This window comes from Mesocricetus auratus, unplaced genomic scaffold (genome assembly GCF_017639785.1).
Source record: "Mesocricetus auratus isolate SY011 unplaced genomic scaffold, BCM_Maur_2.0 Super-Scaffold_100011, whole genome shotgun sequence".
NCBI lineage: Eukaryota > Metazoa > Chordata > Mammalia > Rodentia > Cricetidae > Mesocricetus > Mesocricetus auratus.
In genome coordinates this window covers 81,431,870-81,449,879 of record NW_024429195.1, presented here as the reverse complement: position 1 = coordinate 81,449,879, position 18,010 = coordinate 81,431,870, and the positions used below count along the sequence as shown (strand labels likewise).

The window sequence follows — 18,010 nt, the reverse complement described above, 5'->3', positions numbered from 1 at the left end:
AAACCGGATGTCTCTGGGTGAGTCTGAAGCTCAGCTAGGTCAGGCCTTGGCTGTTTCCTAGTGGGCTTCCCTCCTCCTCCCCTGAACGAACATGCTATGCTCATGTCATTTTCATGATCACTGGACTCCTATCCCTTCTCTACGAATGTTCTTTGTCCATACTCTGTACAAGGAGGACCACTTTGTGGGGAGCACGAGGAAGGTAGGACTCATGAGTCAGGGGTCGAGCACATCCTTACCTTCCTCTTAGTGATTCAGCCTAGAACCCTCCATAGGGACCCCAAACTCCAACCGAATAAAAGCAAGGTGTCCCTAGCACATATGTGTCCCATCACAGGGTGACACTGCTGTCCACACAGGTGGCTCTCCAGAACCGGGGTGGGCCCTCCCTGACAATGCAACACAGACATACCACCTCTAAATGTGACACTCTGATCACAGTGTGGACCCCAAGCCTCCTTACTTTAAGTCCTCCGTGGGAAGTTCAGACACCTGGGCCTGGGGACAGCTCTGGCATGCCCTGACTCTGCTCGCTCCCTGCAGCTCAGTCTCAGAACCCACGACGACCAGATGTGGGTGTTTTCTCACTTAAGGGATTGCCTCCGACTGTCCGTCTTGAATGTCACACTCTTCATGCTTCCTGTTTCCAGACCTTGCCTTCTCCCACACTTCCTCCAAAACAGTGCCCTGTGATGGCCTAGCCCTGGGCTCAAGTCAGTCTGCTAGAGATCTTCCTTCCACGCCTAGAGATCTGGGCTTCCCTCTCCCTGTCATCATTAGCATCAACAGCACAGCCTTCAGGCCCGACAGGAGCTGGCGCTGGGGAGTGCTATGTGCGGAGTAACTGACAGCTACTCTATGTGTGCATGATGTATATGCGTGTGTGTGACGCATATGCGATGAATGTGTATGTGGTATGTGTATGTAATGTGTGTACACATATGTGGTGTGTATGTGTACAGTGTGCATATATGATGTGTGAGATGGGTGTTTATGTATGTGGTGTGTGTATATGGTGTATCTGATATATGTGTATGTATGTGATGTGTACATATGTGGTGTGTGTATGTATGCCTTCTCTCCCCTATCCCTCCAGCCTGTGAGTCGGTGGGGTCTTGGGGTGGGTAGGACAAGCCTTCTCAGGCAAGGCGGGGCATTATGGCAATCAAGGTACCGAGTTTAGGACTTCAAGGTCCCTGCTATCTCTTGAGTTGAAATTGAGCCAAGAGGCCACTTGAGCCATGAAAAGAGGAGGCACACTGCATGCAGGCCCTACAGAATGCAAAACACCCTGGGGCACTGGCTTAAATCAAGCCCCCAGCACTCTCCAGCCCTGTTCTTCTGAGAGAGCACAGTGGGCACAGAATGGTCTCAGTGCCCAAGAGGGTCTGCCCACCCCAGAGGCCTTTGAACTGAGGACAATGGGGCAGAACTGCCATGCTTCTTCCTGTTTGTCTAGAACCTTCTGCGGAAGCCAGCGCAGGGGTGCGCTTCACCAGAGCATATAGCTTTTGGGGGAAGTTCTCGGGCCAGCCTGGAGAGACTTGCAAATCAGTTCCGTGGAAGCCCCTGAATAGACACTGATTACAGTCTAATTAGTGCTTCAGGAGTAATTACTCCATTAGGGCTTCAGTCAGAGAGGAGGAAGTTCATGATGGGCAGTGAGGAGGGATCATCCCCACCAGCATCTTATTACATATTTAGGGTATTTTTGTGTGTTTGTGGTGGGGAAGTATACACCTGTGTGAGTGCATGTAGAAACCAGGGGAGACTTCCTGTCACTCTCCACCTAAATTTCTTTGGAAGCAGGGTTTCTCCCTGAGCCAAGTTCTCACCGACTGAGCAAGTGTGCTTGGCCAAGGAACCCCAGCAATCCCCCTGTCTCTGCCTCCCAGAGCTGGGGTTACCAGCACACACAACCATGCCTGGCTTTATGCAAAGGTTCTATAAGATCCAAAGTCTTCATCATCTACCCAAAGAAACACTGCCCTGCCCTTATTATCATTGCCACCTGTTAGATTTGAAAACCCAGGCTATGTGTAGAAGCCATCAGCATTTCCGGTCCTCCCCCAGCCCATTATCTCTGTGAGTTCAAGGAATGGGGGGGCGGCACGGCAGGCTGGAGAACGCGTCTTTAAAGTAGATTCCTGCTTAAGTGCAACAACAAAAGGACGCAAGGACTCCTTCAACAAGCACCGGGGGCCTTGGGTGTGAAGGGTGGTGGTGTGGGTCCCTGGTTCTCTGAGTGTGGCTCATCTGGGGCCTCACCATCACTTCCTGTGGCCTGTTCCCTGGCAGGCCTCTGCGGGTATTTCTGCTTGAATTTGTGTAACTCCAGCCACCTGGGAAGTTGGACAACTTCTACGGCTCGCCTGTCCGCTCTCGACTAGGATACATATCTAATGTTCCCCCACGGGGGGTGATCGAGAAAGCTCTGAAGGGCTTGCAGGTCTCAAATGTATGACCTCAAGATGTACGACACGAAATCTGAGCAATCCAGACCCTTCACATGCCCAGGGATTGGCTCAGGATAGGTACAATTCATTCTAGAAGGTTCTGATAATGTCATTTATTATTGCTCACCACACTGGGGACCCAGGCAGCTGGGAGCACCAGACAAAAGCCATCAAGCGAGCAGAACTACCCTTCCCAAAGACAACCATGAGACACATCCTGGACTGGTCCCTAAACACCTCCCCTATCCCATCTGTTAAAACATATCTGTCTCATACTTCCATCTCCCATGAACCTGCATTCTGTTTGGCAGTAATGGATTCAGCAGGGGATACATTTGAATGACACACACCACACCCATGCCCAGGTATGACATTGGTGTCTATAACATGAAGGACTAAAGTTCCCAGACAAAGTCCACATAATGCAGCCATTGCTGTCCCCCAACCTTGGCACATGGCAGCCAGCCTGTGCCACCAGCATGCCAGGCCAGTCTCTTACAGGAAACCCCATTCTGGAGCAGGCTCGGGATGGGGAACAAGAAGACACACACCTTTTGATGTCTTCCTACTGGGTTGACCACCCCCACAGCACTCTCCAGCTTGGTCTGTGGAAAGGGTCTATTTTTAGTCTGAGTACCAGGTACCAGTTCCAGGCAGCTGCTTTACACCACAACCTTTTAATTAGCAGCTGCTTAGTTTTCTGTTTCCACTCAGCTGCCTTGGTTTGCTCTGAACATGGTTAGGGGCTACACTTGGGGGGTGGGGTGTCTGATCTGGTCCTATCCTAACCCAACTCGTAAGTGAAATGTCAGCAAATGAAAAGGACAAAGATTCCCTTTGAACTGAAGCTTGACTCAGAGTCAAGGGTGAGAGAGCCTTTGATGGTGGGTTTTGTGCCACTTAGAGGCCCCAGGAAGGGAGCAGCTGCCTCTGGTGCTCAGGTGCTCGTCCATGCGTCTGCCGTTGGTCCTGCTCGCCGTTGACAGAGGTCTGACACTGAATGTCATCACCATGTGCACCGTACCTGCCAATCTGACTTCACTGCCTTTGTTGCTGGACAGAGAAGGACAATGGCAAAAGATGCGAAAGCTCACCCGTTGTCCAATTACACTGTGACCATTCGGGTGACAGCTGTCAAGACAGCAGATGTCAAGATGGTGGATATCAAGATGCCAGTGGGGCAAAGGAGCAGGGAAGACATCTGCAAGCCAATCACACTGGGTCTCATGTAGCCCAGGTTGGCCTCGAACTTGCCATATAGTAAGGGTAACTCCTGATCCACACCTCACTTATGTGGTGCCAGAGGTTGAATTTAGGGTTCTGTGAAGGCTGAGCAAGCATTCTACCAATTGAACCCCATCCCTGGCTTTACATTAATAACCTCGAAGTACACAGCCGGGCGGCATTAAGCTGTTACACAGCCACCCCTTCTCCAGAAACCCCTCATGTTTTTCACCTGGAACTCTATCCATTAAACAGTCCCCTAGCACTGAGACTCCTGTCCATCATGCAACTCTCCAGCCTGTTCCTCAGGCCTGTAACCCCCTCCCACCCCACTCCCCTGTCACAACTCTGTCCTGAAGACAGTGAAAGTGGACAATGGTTGCCCTGTGGAGGCTGGCATTCCTCTGTTAGCCTATGTCCTCAAGGTTTAACCACGGAGCTTGTGTTATTGCTTCATTCTCTATTTAAGGCTTTAAATTCACTTTATGTTTTCATCTGAGGCCAAGAAATGTCCTAGGATGCACACTCACTCTGTTTTCTGGGCTCTAATGGGAAATGAGAATGCAGCCCCTTTCCGGAGTCACAGTAACAAGGGCCCTCGGGATGAGACGGCACTTCATACCAGAGTCTAATGTAGGCACCCTTCAGGCTAGCCCAATCCTCACAGCCTTCTGGAGGCCCATCTCTAAGTCAGAGGCTTTACAAATAAGCCAAGGTAGCTATGGGGCCCTCCAAGGAGGTTTATTATTGCTCTAAGAATAATGCCAAACAGGGAGTGCTTTGTTGGGGTGGGGGTCAGGGAAAAGAAGACTGAATTCTCACGCTAATGTAGGTCACAGATGAACAAGACTTAAGCATTAGTGGGTGGTTTGAACAGAATCTGTGAGCAGATCCAGGGGTCCCACAGTACAGGGGGAGGACATTTCTTGTCACATGTATATCCCAGTCCTAAGCACGCAGCAGGCTCTCACAAGAAACAGCTGTTTAGGAAGGGGTGGCATGAAGGTGGAGTGTGCCAGGATGTCTGAGTAGGATTTGGGAGGACAGGATTCATCTAGTTCAAAAGAAAGACAGGACTTGGGGACAGGTTAGTGACAGAGTACCTGCTCAGCAAGTGTGAGGTTCTGGGTGCAATCCCTAGCATTAAAAAAAAAAGTGTGGTTTTGCAGAAAGCTCAGTGCTTAGCTGTAGACTGCATTTCTTTGCATTTTTAAAGTAAAGTGCGCCTCCATCGCGCCTGTGTGCTAGCTCTCTTGGGAAGCAAAGGCCCCAAGAGGCAGCAGACACAGGCTGCATGCAAAAGAACGAGGTGCCAATTCTGGAATTTTACAAAAGGAAATCGTTGAGGCTGGAAGGTGCAAAGGGAGCTGGTGGGAGGGATGCGGGGAGGTGCTGATGATCTTGCTTACCCTGGTTGGCCTGTGTGGGAGGCAGGCTGTGGTCCTCAAGGGCACACTGAAGGTCAGGGACACAGCAAAGACAAAGGGTCCATTTTGAGGGAGCTGTGTTCTCTGTGAAGCTAGCGTGGACATGGACATGCTCCCTGCCACGAGAGCCAGGACTGTCCTTGTGGGACAGACAGGAGAGAGGCCCAGAGTGCACCTGAGAGCCATTCTCCCCCAGGCTTGACGCCTACGGCACGGAGTCTGGTCCACGGCACTGCTCCTAAGATGCTATCATGGCCCAGCTCAGTTCCACTCAGGACGGCATCGCCCGCACAGACACACAAGGCTCCCCAAGCGGCAGGCGTGGCAGGGTCACATCTAGAATCCTAGACTAGGGACGAGCAGACTCTCCCGTACCTGTTTAACACGTGTGACGTCACCCAGACGGTCCTCCATCGCCGCCTCCTAGGATGTGGACATGTGTGTGTGAGCATGCACATGCAGGTTACAACCCTGCATTGTTCATGTGTCCATGAATGTATGCTTATAAGTGTGTATTCCTGGGTGCTTGAGTGTACATGTCAGTGTCTGCATTGCACATGCGTTTGAGTGCGCAAGCATGTATTCACGAGTGTGTTACTAGTGTTTGTGTGCCCTGTAGTATAAATGTATGCATTAGTGTGTGCACACACCATGTAAATATCGCTACACATTAGTGAGACACGGGGTCCCCTGTACAGTGGAGAGTTGTTTATTTTTTTTGCAGTTAGTAGAAAACAAAGCAATCTTTTCTCCAAGCTCTGCCTCCGGTCTCCAGAATATAAACTTTTATGATAGTGGTTCCAACCTGTGGGTCGAGACCCCATTGAGGTCGAATGTACCTTTTACAGGAGTCACTTAAGACCACCAGAAAACACAGATATTTACATTACAATTCATAACAGTAGCAACATTACAGTTATGAGGTAGCAAGGAAATAATTCTATGTTTGCAGTTCACCGCACCATGAGGAGCTGTAGTAAAGGGTCGCAGCGTTAGGAAGGTGAGAACACTGCTTTGTGGCTTTTTGGTCTCAGGACAGGAATGTTTCCTTTGAAGATGGGGGCTTAGGAAAGTTAGACGTCACTGTCTTTGACTAATCCACAGTGAAAAGTGGAGTACACTACCCTACAATAACTCCTGAACCCATGTCATGTGCTCTGGTTTCCTTTGCAGTGCTGGGGGTTGAACCCAGGGCCTCACACACACAAGGTCCCCAGACACTCTGACATTGCTTTCAAACACTGGTTACAAATCATGTAGCCAGTGTCACAGTTTGAAAGCAGGTGGGGTGACCCCACGCTTGCTCCATGCACCTAGCAGGCAGCTGTGGCTGTCCCTTCCCAAGGGTGGACACATGCTCCTCTGACGACCTTAGTTTGGGGTCCTGCCATTGAGGACTTTTCCTCCATTTTAACTAAGCCTTGAGGCATTGAGTCCATACTGCTAGTCTGCAGTAACAGCGAAACTAAGAAATTCCTTTTTCACGATTCCACAACGGCCATTCTTACCACACATCTCAGCAAATGATTTTTTCATGTCCTTATTAAGTTGAGAACTTTCAACTTCTCACCTCAAGAAGTACTTTCAGCAGGGCATTGGTGGCTTTAATCCCAGCACTCGGGAGGCAGAGGCAGGCGGATCTCTGTGAGTTCGAGGCCAGCCTGGTCTACAGAGCGAGTTCCAGGACAGCCTCCAAAGCCACAGAGAAATGTCTCAAAAAGCAGAAACAAAACAACAAACAAGAAGTACTTTGAGCCCCACTCTGCTGTGTCTGAATAGCCAGCACCACTCCCTTTGCAGTTTGCTGGTGACCTTAAAGTGAGTTACCCAATGCTAGCACCACGATGTTGGGGCAGCAATCTGAAAACCAGGGGTGGGCGGTGTAAACATCACAAATGCCCAGCCCTAAGGGATGGGGGGCGGGGTAGCGGCGCAAGGTTCCATCACAGTGAGTGGTGTAAACATCACAGATGCCCAGCTCTAAGGGATGGGGGGCGGGGTAGCGGCGCAAGAGTCATCTCAGGTCCGAACAGCTCAGAATTGAAGGCTCAGGACTTCTTGCTGCAATTTTCTATTGAATATTTTTGGAACATGGTTGAGCGTGGGTAACTCAAACTGCCAAAGTGGAATGGGATAAGGGAAGATAAGGAGGACGATTTGTGTCACCTGCTTTTCTAGGTTCTCGGGAGACAGGTTTCTGGTCCTCTTGGTACACTAATTCTCAAGAATAAAATGAGACAAGATCTGAAACATCCTGGAGAATTTCATGGGGACAAAGGCCAGGAGGGAAATGTAGTGTGCTGGCCAGGGTGGAGATACCGGATAAGGAAGCAGCACAAGTGAGACAAAGGCGCGTGTGTGCGCGTGTGTGTGCCTGCGTGCACACGCGAGTGTATCTGTGTGTGTATGTGTGTCTGTGCATGTGTGTTTGTGTATGTGTGTGAGCGCACACGTGTGTGTATGTGTGTGTCTATATGTGTATTATGGTGTGTGTGAGCGCGTATGTGCACATGAGTGTATCCGTATGTGTGTATGTGTGTCTGTGCATGTGTGTTTGTGTGCGTGTGTCTATGTGTGTGTGCGTGTGATGTGTGTGTGGTGTGTGTATATGTGTGTGCATGTGTGTTTGTGTGTGCACGTGTGTGTGTTTGTGTGCGTGTGTGTCTGTGCGCGTGTGTGGTGTGTGTATGTGCGTGTGTATATGTGCATGTGTTTGTGTGCGTGTGTGTGTCTGTGTGTGTGCGTGTGTGTGGTGTATGTGTGTGTGTGTATATGTGTGTGTGGGGGAGGTTGGGGACACACAGCACGGCACTGGCCCGCGATGGTCTGCTAAGGGCAGAAGCAGATCTTGACGGCCATGGCAGCGACTCTGCCATCCTCAAAGCCCTCTCCTTCTCTCCCCCTTTCATCAGCATCTTTCTAAGGTCTCCATGTTAACATCTGGCACCGCTGCAACAGGGAATGCTCATTTTTGTTCCTGGAACACCTGGAAATACATCTGGTCTGGTTAATTCTGTTATTAAGGCCCACTCCCTGAAGACATCTTGTGGAGGGTGATTGGGGCTTCAGCCCCCAGGGCCACAGGGCAGTGGCTGGGGGAATGGAGCCAGAATGGTACCCAGGACAGCAGCATCCAAAGACGGCAAGACAACGAAGGGAGGCCCCACCTCACGAGGCACGCTCTGCACACTTCCTGGCATCCCTTCCCCTGCCGTCAGACCCTGCTCCCGCGGGATTGGCTACTCAATGAACCCTCCCTTTTGACCATGCTACCTAAGCAAACTTATTTCCTAGTCTGTCTGTTTATTATCTGTCTAGGCTTATTATCTGACACAGGTCTACTGTTCCTACCTAACACAGAGACACTGCTCAATAAATGAACCAGTGAGTAACGGCTCCTGTAGACTCAGGCTGCTACATGACTATCAATTCTTAATCCTCCCACAAGTTCTGCAAGGTGATTATATCCATTTCACAGACGAGAAACTAGAGGTTCAGAGGGGTGAGTTAATAACGGGTCTGGAGCTGGAGCCTGCGACTCAGTGACTCCAAACTACCCAGACCATGAAACTTCCACTCAGAACACAGAGAGACAGCATGGGGCAGAGAGCCCATGCCAGGCTCTTCCAAAATGGACACGGTGTGCTCCTCTGTTGTGTCCAAAGGACAGAGGGCTGTCAGTCAGCAGACAGCTGGCCAGGCAGCCTCTTTGAAGGAAAGATCCAGGCTGAGCTATTTTTCATAGGAGGTTTCCAAGTTTGTTCTTAACATCCTGAGGCACAGGGACCATAAATGGAGGAGTGTGCACCCTACACACCTTCAAAGGTCAACTCTCCCCAGGCACCTCCTAAGTGAGGCCTGGGGCCACAGGGGCCCAGCGTGTGACACCACCCATTTCCCTCCTATCTTGGGGGACAAGTGCCTGGCGTCAAATCAACCTGCATTTCAGGCCTTTGCAGTCTGGGGTTCTGGGACCCCAACAGGGTGACTTTGTCTTGAGGATAGAGACTGGTTTGAATTATGAATTAATCAAAACAGTGGATTCACATGGGCTGCCTGGAAAGAGACCAAGAGATGTGGGTCACAAGCTTCATCCTCAGAGGCTTATGACTCAAGTCTCGAGGAGAGAGAGAGAGAGAGAGAGAGAGAGAGAGACAGAGACAGAGACAGAGACAGAGACAGAGAGACAGAGACAGAGACAGACAGAGACAGACAGAGAGATCTGGAGTGCCCGAGGTATGCGCAGGATGGCTTCTCCCCCAAGAGACGCTGCCCCCACCCAGCCCACCGCCCACGCTCATGTTTCTGTCTCAGGCTGCAGACCTCTTAGGTTCCCACCAAGTCAATGAGGCTTCATCTCCTCGCCTCAGCTCCGCACACATTCAAGTTCCCGCCTGGAGCCAGGCACCAGGCCAGAGTCCCATTGCGCAAACGCGATCTGCTCGGAATGGGCCCCCAAGGGACCACTGTAAATACAGAAGCAGCTAACGGCTACAGAGGGCCCTGCCCCGAACACTCTTCACATGGCACTCATGGCTTCTCGGAGCCAGGCCTCATTGAGAGGGGAAGTGAACTATGAACAGAGAGCGACCTGAACGGTTGAGACAAGCCAGGGTGTGCGGGATCTGGTGAAGGGCACACAGGAGCTGGGACGGACGCGGATGCCATCGCCCCCTTTGAGCTGGGCGGGACCCCTAGAAGGCACGAGTTAGGGAGGGACACAATCCAACTGTGCTAACAGTTCTGGCTTCAGTGAGGGACTTAGGTAGGAGAACAGTGAATCTGGGTAAATCCAGTCCCGACTGCCTGTCAGAGAGGCTGCAGTGGGGGCTGAGGGGGAAGCCACGTTCGAGGCTAGGCTAGAGCCTCTGTGTACAACTGAGCTTTTGGCCAGGTAAGGGAGGATCCAAAGAGGGCTCTAAGGGGCTGTCCTGGGGCAGCTGGAGAGACTGGGGTGGGAGATTGAATGGGGCTACTCTCAGGTTAAGACACGTCATGTGTGCTGGTCAGGAAGGAGACAGGAGGGAAAGGCCAGGTGCTAGGAGACAGTGTACGGCCACACACATACTGTGGACAGTAGCTAGGACTCATTCACCAGCACATGTAGTGGGCCTGTGTGTTCTGCACCGGGGATTCAACCATCACAGGATCAAAACTGAAAGACCACAGAATGGAATGTATGGTTTAGCAACCTTAATTGCAGAAGGGCCAATTCCGGGCTGCTGACCACCTGTGTGAACTGACCAGGGTATCAGAGATGGGCAAACAAGATTCGTGGGAAACAAGGAGATGATAACCGCCATTTACTTAGGGAGAGATGATTAACTCAAACCAAGGTCTGAGGAATTTACAACAGGAAGACACTTCCCCTGGTCAGTAGTCACGTACCCCCAGTCCCAAGATAGGGACCCCTCCCAAAGGCTTGTGGTTTTTGTCTTTAAAAGCTGATTGTAACTGAACCTCGGGGCCAATCGGTCTAAAAGCTGAGGGAGAGGCCCATCTGCAGATGCCTAATTAAAGCCTCTTGCATGTTGCATCAATTGTCGCATGGACTCTTGATTCTTGGGGCGACGAATCTAGCTTGGGGACCCCTCCTCAATTCAGGGAACCCCAACAAAACTACATCTGTCCTGAACACGATGGGACTTTTTTCTTAGTCACTAATCCCTAGGCAGCACACAAAAACAACTATTGGTGGAGGATTTATATCACACTCAGTGTTATTGGTAATTTAGAGACTAAGCAGATGGGAGGACATGTTCTACACAAATACAATTAAGTTTCAAACTGGGGGTGTGTACTCCTGTGGATTTAATATCTCAGGGGGTCTCAAAAGCCCCCCATCATATGAAAGGAAGAACTGTATTCTGAGTCTGGCTATGTTTATTTGAAGTGCAGAAGACACAGCATGAACCGGGGACAAAGTTTTAGACCTGGTGAGTATACAGGGACAATGGCCTAGGGAGGCAGGAGATAAAGAAGGGGTCAGGAGAGGACAGGCCGAGGCCTTCTGTCCTCCTTATCATCCCAAAAGGTGGACGGAGCCAGGAGGCCAGCGGGAACCATCATCCCGCCATCCCTCCAGCCATTCCTGGAAGGCGGTACCCTGAAACTGTGGGTGTGAGAGGAGGCCTGGTACTCAGTATGAGGAAGGTGCAGGTTTCCAACAGATCTGAATCGTGTCCAATTGCCTGGGATCCATTATCGATTCTGGTGACCCACGATCTGCCCTTGGAGGAACACTGAAATTGCACTGTCAGAGCTAGTCCAGCTGAGATGAATAGCAGGAGATGAGTCAATGTTTCCAACATGCTTTAAGACATTGTGCAGGGCAGGGAGGAACTGGGCAAGGGGCCCAGAGAACGGGCGAGAGACATCTGCCCCCGTGCCTGGGAGCCCTTCAATCACTAGGGCAAAGAGCTGTCTGCTCCCTGCAACTTCCCAAGAGGTGGAAGGATCCCCTAGCCAGGCCTCCAGCGGCCCAAACATCTGCAAACCTCCTGTAGCTGCACCTACAGATTAGGGCTGCTGTGTGCTCTCCCAGCATTGCTTAGAAGATCAGAGTTATGTAGAGCAGCACAGAGCACAGCTTTACTTGTTAAGCTTCTAGAATGTGCTGGCCTCAACTCAAGCATGCGTGACAGAGACTGCAGCAGTGCATTCAACACTATCAGCAGGGCTACCCATATAGACACTCCCACCCTCCGCCTAGTCTTTGAAAACGGACTTCTGCATTTTCTGGGACCACAGGTCAAATGAATAAAAGATGGGTTCTAGGGCCAGCCATTGTGGTACATGCTGTTAATAACAGCAGAGGCAGGCAGGTCTGAGCCCGAGGCCAGTCTGGTCTACATGGTGAGTTCCATGGAAACCTATGACTGGAAGGGATGGATATGCCAAGGTCACTTTGTCTTTTGTCACCTGGGGTTTGGAATATGTGGTCCCACAGCCCTGCCCAGCCTCACCAGAACCAAATGTACCGATGATACAGGTCCTGGCTCCCACATCCCAAGACTGGACCTAGAGGGACCTCAATGGCTGTTCAGTGATGTCTATTCCTGAACACTGTGGTGTTAGCCTCTCCTAGACTCGTGTGTGAGAGAGGTCTGCATACTCCTACAGGACCTGCCTTTGCCCCATGCCAGTATTTCTACTGGGTGTGCCTGCCTCATTCTGGGCTTTCGGGAAGCAGGGGCATTTGGATTTTAACCTCCATGCTTACTTTTTCCAGGTCTTCAATGCTGATGAAACAAGACATGTGTTACTACAGGAACAGATTTTTGGCACATCCGAGGACTGACCCATCCCTTTCGTAGAGAGAAATGTCGTAGAGGGCCTTTGAGCAGGGAAACCTGGGTTCCGTTGAGCTTTATTATGGACCAGTTACTCGGGACCTTAAACTGTGGTTTCTCCATTTGCGTCAAATGGAGAAGGAATGAGATCTGGCGTGTTGCGTTCTTCCAGATTCCATGGCTTCCTTTCCAAACCTCAAGCTGTTGTCACCTCAATCCCTTTACTGTGCCATTTTCCATAAAAGCTGCTGTAGCACATGAGAAGCACCCCTCCTTAAGGCATTGGATAGTTTGTTGGGAGGCAATCAATGATGCAATAATAACACCCCAGGAGGAGCCAGGCACTGAGCCGTCCGCTCCACACACCTCATTTTCTCTCCAGTGTCATGTGAGTTAGTCACCAGTGCACGCGGGGTACTCCTCGTCATTCAAAATCTTGGCACAAAGTGTGTCCCGTTCAAAGTTGGGAATGGCTGCACAAATAAAATGATAAATCTTGGAGATGGGACCCAAATCTAAACATGGAATTCCATTTGTTTCACACATACATTAAACACCTGGGCTGAAGGGAAGTTTAGACACTATCTTTTAACGATTTCATTTTTAAGGTGGGATTTTCATGCTGACATTTGAGGTTTTGGGGTGCTGATCTTAAAAGTTGATACATCCTCTCCATTTAACAGATAACAACATTGAGGTAAGCAGACACCTAACAGTGGCTGTAGGCATTCAAGTCAGGAATTGCCTTTTGACCGCCATTCTGCCCAGTAAACACTGTCATTTTCACAACAATTAAGCAAATATTTTATAGGTAAGTTTCTTGTAAACAAAAGCAGGAGGTGGGTGTTTCTGTGATTGGGGTCTCAGGGTGGGTTTCTGTGATTTTCTTTTTAGCAGTTCTTATTCAGTCCACTATCATCACCATCATCATCACCACCATCACTATCATTGTCACCACCATCACCATCATCACCATCCTCACCACAATCATCACCATCACCATCATCATCACCATCATTATCATTGTCACCACCATCATCATCATCACCATCACTATCATTATCACCACCATCACCATCATCACCATCCTCACCACAATCATCACCATCACCATCATCATCACCACCATCACTATCATTGTCACCACCACCATCACCATCATTGTCACCACAATCATCACCATCACCATCATCATCACCATCATTATCACTGTCACCACCACCACCATCACCATCATTGTCACCACCATCATCATCATCATCATCACCATCCTCACCACAATCATCACCATCGTTACCACTATCATCATTATTGGTGTGTGTATGTGTGTATGTGTGTGTATGTATGTATGTGTATGTGTGTGTGGTGTGTATATGTGTGTGTGTTGTGTGTGTATATGTGTGTATGTGTGTGTATGTGTGTATGTGTGTGTGGTGTGTGTGTGGTGTGTGTGCATGTGTGTGTATGTGTGTGTATGTGTTTGTGGTGTGTGTGTATGTGTGTGTGTGGTGTGTGTATGTGTGTGTGGTGTGTGTGTGTGTGTAGGTCAGCGGATGAAGTTCCTCATTAGGCGCTGTCATCCTTGTTTCTTTGAGACAGGGTCTCTCACTTGAGGAGAGCCTGCCTGATGAGGATTGGTTCCCTGGCCAGCAAGCCCTAGAGATCTGCCCACTCAAGTGCTGAGATTGTAAGCACACCCCCATCTCTGACTCTCTTTACCGGTGAACCATCTCCTCTACCCTCTATTAGTAATTTCAAACAAACGTTTCCTGTTGCATTCCCCCACTCAATGTATTACTGTCTTATTGCCTCTGCAGTATTAGAATTCAGCTGGAAGAATGAACACTGGCTTTCAATCTGTCTTAAAAGGAGTAGTAGATGGATAGTAGGTGAATAAACCTATCATTTTACATCAAAATCTGTTTAATCTGGCATTTCTAGGGCTGAGTCACAAATTACAGGCAGCAGGACAAAGTTGTGTAGTTCTGTGGGGACAGCTGTAAGCAAGTTGGGAGGTCACAACTTGCAATGGCCAGCAGGTCTATTCCTAGATGGGCGAGCCCACAAGGAGATCTGAGACGGGTCTCCACAGAAGATTAAATCACAGACTCCTAGGGCCATCTGAGCTCATCGCTCTGTAAGCTGGGACAGCACAGTTTCCTCACTCCACTGAGGGAGCCTTCTGGGCATCCATACTGTGAGGGGAAGACTGAGGGCTGGGCCCCACCCACTGAGTTCCAAATGGAAGCAAATATAACGGTTCCTTGTTACTTTGCTCATGTCACAGAAGGAAACTGAGGCCCAAGGGAGTGAAACAGTTTGTCAAAGTCACAAACTGGAATCATCCACTACCCAAAATGTCCCTGATGTCAAGTGTTCTCAGGGATTCAGTGACGGCTGAGACTCCAGTATCCCACAGAGACAGAATGCAAGCCATACACACTAGAAACTGTTGTAACAGCCACAGTAAAAAGTCAAATGAAACAGGCATCGATGTGAATCAGTTATTTAGCTCCACGCATCCAAAATATTATCCTTTATCATGATTAAACAAAATTTAACAAACATTGACCTATTTCCCCTCTTTGGGTATGGCATTTTGAGATCAGTGTGTATACCAACAGCATAGCTCATTGGGCTTCCTTTTAGAGTCCCACTTGATAGGAGACCATTTTGGGCAGCATCAATCCAGACAGACAGTCCTTCACCTTATGATGAATGAGAACCACATGGGCAGTCTATTCAAAATTCAGATTTCCAGGCTTTGCCCAGAGTCCACTCACTGTCTCTAAGGTAAGGCCTGGGAGCTGGCTCTCTTACCAGCATTCCAGAGCCTTCTGAGGCAGCCATTTTGGATCTAGCAAGCTCAGAAAATGCAGTCTAGTTACTCATTGTGTTTAATAGAAATTAATGGCCAGGCAGCAGGGACATGTCCCAATTCACACACTGCAGGAAAAGCCTTCCCTTTGTTAGCGAAGTCTGAGTTAAAGCAAGTATTTGATCACCGTTAGTTGAATTACTTTCAGGTACAAAGAGTAAACACAGATGTCTTTCTGAGCAGACAGGTTTTCCTTTAGAGAGAAGATAAGACCTCCTGATTAAATGCAAGGAATATTCATCTACACGCACAGTGTTCAACTCTCAAAAGCCCAGTTTGTTTTCTTTAAAAAAAAAAAAAAGAACTCAATCATGCTTGCAATACCAATTACAGTCAGCTGACTGGGTGGGGACTCTGTCTTTGCTAAGTGTAGGAGACACGCTCACAAGAGCTTTGGTTAAACACCGTCTGTATGCCAGACACAGCCCTGGGTAGCTTCTAAATTATAAAGGTGAGAACTGGGGAAGCATGTGTCCCACTGATGCTCAGGAAGAGAAGGGGCCGTGAGGACAGAATCTCCCAGAGCCTGGAGGCTCACAGACATTCCATCCATAGTCTGGCCAAGGAGTCACAGGAAACTAACCATAAACCCAGCCATTATGTGAGGAGGTACTGGGAGAAGGGAGTTCTCATCCCCCATGTGTCTGTCCCGAGACAAGGGCTGGCGTGAGGACCTTTGACAGAAAGCAGGGCTGCCTTTGCAGCTCTCGCAATAGATTTGGAACGATACAGAGAAGATTAGCTTGGTGCCTGTGCAAGGATGACATGCAAATTCATGAAGTGGCCCATATTTAAAAAGGAAGACCTGAAGCAAATACAGAAAAATATGTTTTATTTGCTAGTTGAGGATGATAGAAGTGTTTACTAGACCATTTCTTGACTCTATGAAAAATGTCTAGATATTTTCTATTTGGAGGGAAAAGCAAAAAGATTAGATGGGGTGGGTGAGGAGGCTTGGAAAGCATTTCCCAAATGCACCACTCTACCTCTGCCCAAGAGAGGAACATGCAGATAGTTCTAGAACATCCCCAGAGGCTTCCCTGGGTTCCAGTGTGGCACAGTATTACTCATGAGGACCACGCAAATTCTCTGCAAAGGCAAGAGAAATTTGCTCTTTTCTTGTCAAGGCCTGAATCCCTGCCAAAGCTGGTGAGGGGGTGTCCCGCTTATTTAACATAAAATTCTCTTTAGAAACACCTCCAAGGATGACATTCATCTGGTTGGCTCCTACATGATTACCAGGTGCACAGCTTCATGCAAAGCATCCTGCCCGTTTACCTTCACAGCAGGACAGCAGACACCCTAGGGAGGCTGTGATAAGTGAGCAGGGGCTGCTCTTGGTAACACACTGCTTCCCCCATGTCCGGAAAAGAGCCCTGTGGCCATGGAGGAAAGGCTATGCATGATGCCTGGGACTGTGTGAAAGAGAGGCACCCGCTTCTTGGTGACATCAGCCCGGAAGAGTCCCCTCATGCCCAGGAACCATGTCCTCGTCACTTACGTGCTTCTGGGGCTATGCACAGGGTAGGGTTGTAGCGAATGCTTATTCAGTAACTAAGCCATGAGGATGGCTTCCCTCTCGCTCTCTCTCTCAAGTTGTTCTCAAGATAACTTTCAGACACGTTGTAAAATGAAAACCGGTGTGTCTATGAGTTTGTCTCTTACTGGGACATTGTAATCTGATGGCTGAGGATTTTGAACTGCAACTAAATTCCACACAACTTTTTAGAATAGAGACGAAACTGCTCTCTGCCCTGAGACTTCCACTTAAGAGAAGCCTGCTGTACAACTGATAGCTAGCACACGGTGCTTACAAAATGACAACTTTTATAACTGAGTCCCATGGCAAACCAGCTGGACAGGCAGCACCAGGTTCATTTTACAGAACAGAAAGTCTGAGGCCCAGAAAAGTGTTGATAACTTATTCAAGGCCACACCTGCGACTGGCTCTGGCTCGTGGTACCAGGACCTTAAGGCCACACATCTAGAACTGCCTGGTCCTAGGAGCTGACTCATGGCTGCCTTCCAGCTCCTCCTCAGCAGTGGAGGGTCTGATGATAACCCTCTCTGCTGGCCCGAAGCTACTGACTGCTAGGGCTCAGAGACCCAGGATGTGACTCAGGCCTGGAAACTCTGCCTTTCACGTCAAGCCCAGGATGTAGATCCGGCTGAGCAGAGTGAGGGTGGAATGTTCTGAGGCAAAGAAAAGAAACTCCAAGAGCTCCCCACTGAGAAGTAGTCCACAAACAGCTGGGCCTTTTCTCCCTGAACTCAAAGAACTTCAGTCCTCCAAGGTTCCCAGGAAGCTTGCCCTCTGTCACAGTTGCAGGCCACTGTCCTGACCCCACATTACTTGTTACCTGATTGGCTCACTCTGTGGGCATGATCTAATGTAGGATCCTGCTAGGCCATCCAGCTGAGGGCTCTGTCACCTAACTCCCTCCAATGGGGTCACACTGGGAGAGGGTATAAGGGTTTGATAATGTGGGGAGGGTGTGAGGAGGCAGCAGCCAGGAAACAGGTTCTTGCCAGTCCCCAAAGCAGGCAGGGCGTGGAGAGCTTTGCCAGGCTCCACTGCAGGTCAGTGGCTGAGGTGGATTCTCCTGGCCTTCTGGGCTAAATATGTCCACGACACTGAAATGCCTCCCCCCCCCATGTCTGTATAATCCCTTGTAAAGCTTCCTGATGGAACTTTCTAATGGCTGGGCACCAATTAGAGGTCACTTCTGTTAC

At 49.5% G+C, this 18,010-nt stretch overlaps 1 protein-coding gene and 1 non-coding gene across 4 annotated transcripts in view; one reads left to right on the top strand and one right to left on the bottom strand.

The window, feature by feature from the left end:
- Positions 1–18,010, bottom strand: part of Chst11 (carbohydrate sulfotransferase 11) — a 206,951-nt gene that overhangs the window by 17,208 nt on the left and 171,733 nt on the right. The gene's annotated exons all lie outside the window — the stretch shown is intronic.
- Positions 15,967–16,072, top strand: LOC121143421. Its single transcript, XR_005880610.1, has one exon. It is a non-coding gene; the product is annotated as a U6 spliceosomal RNA (small nuclear RNA).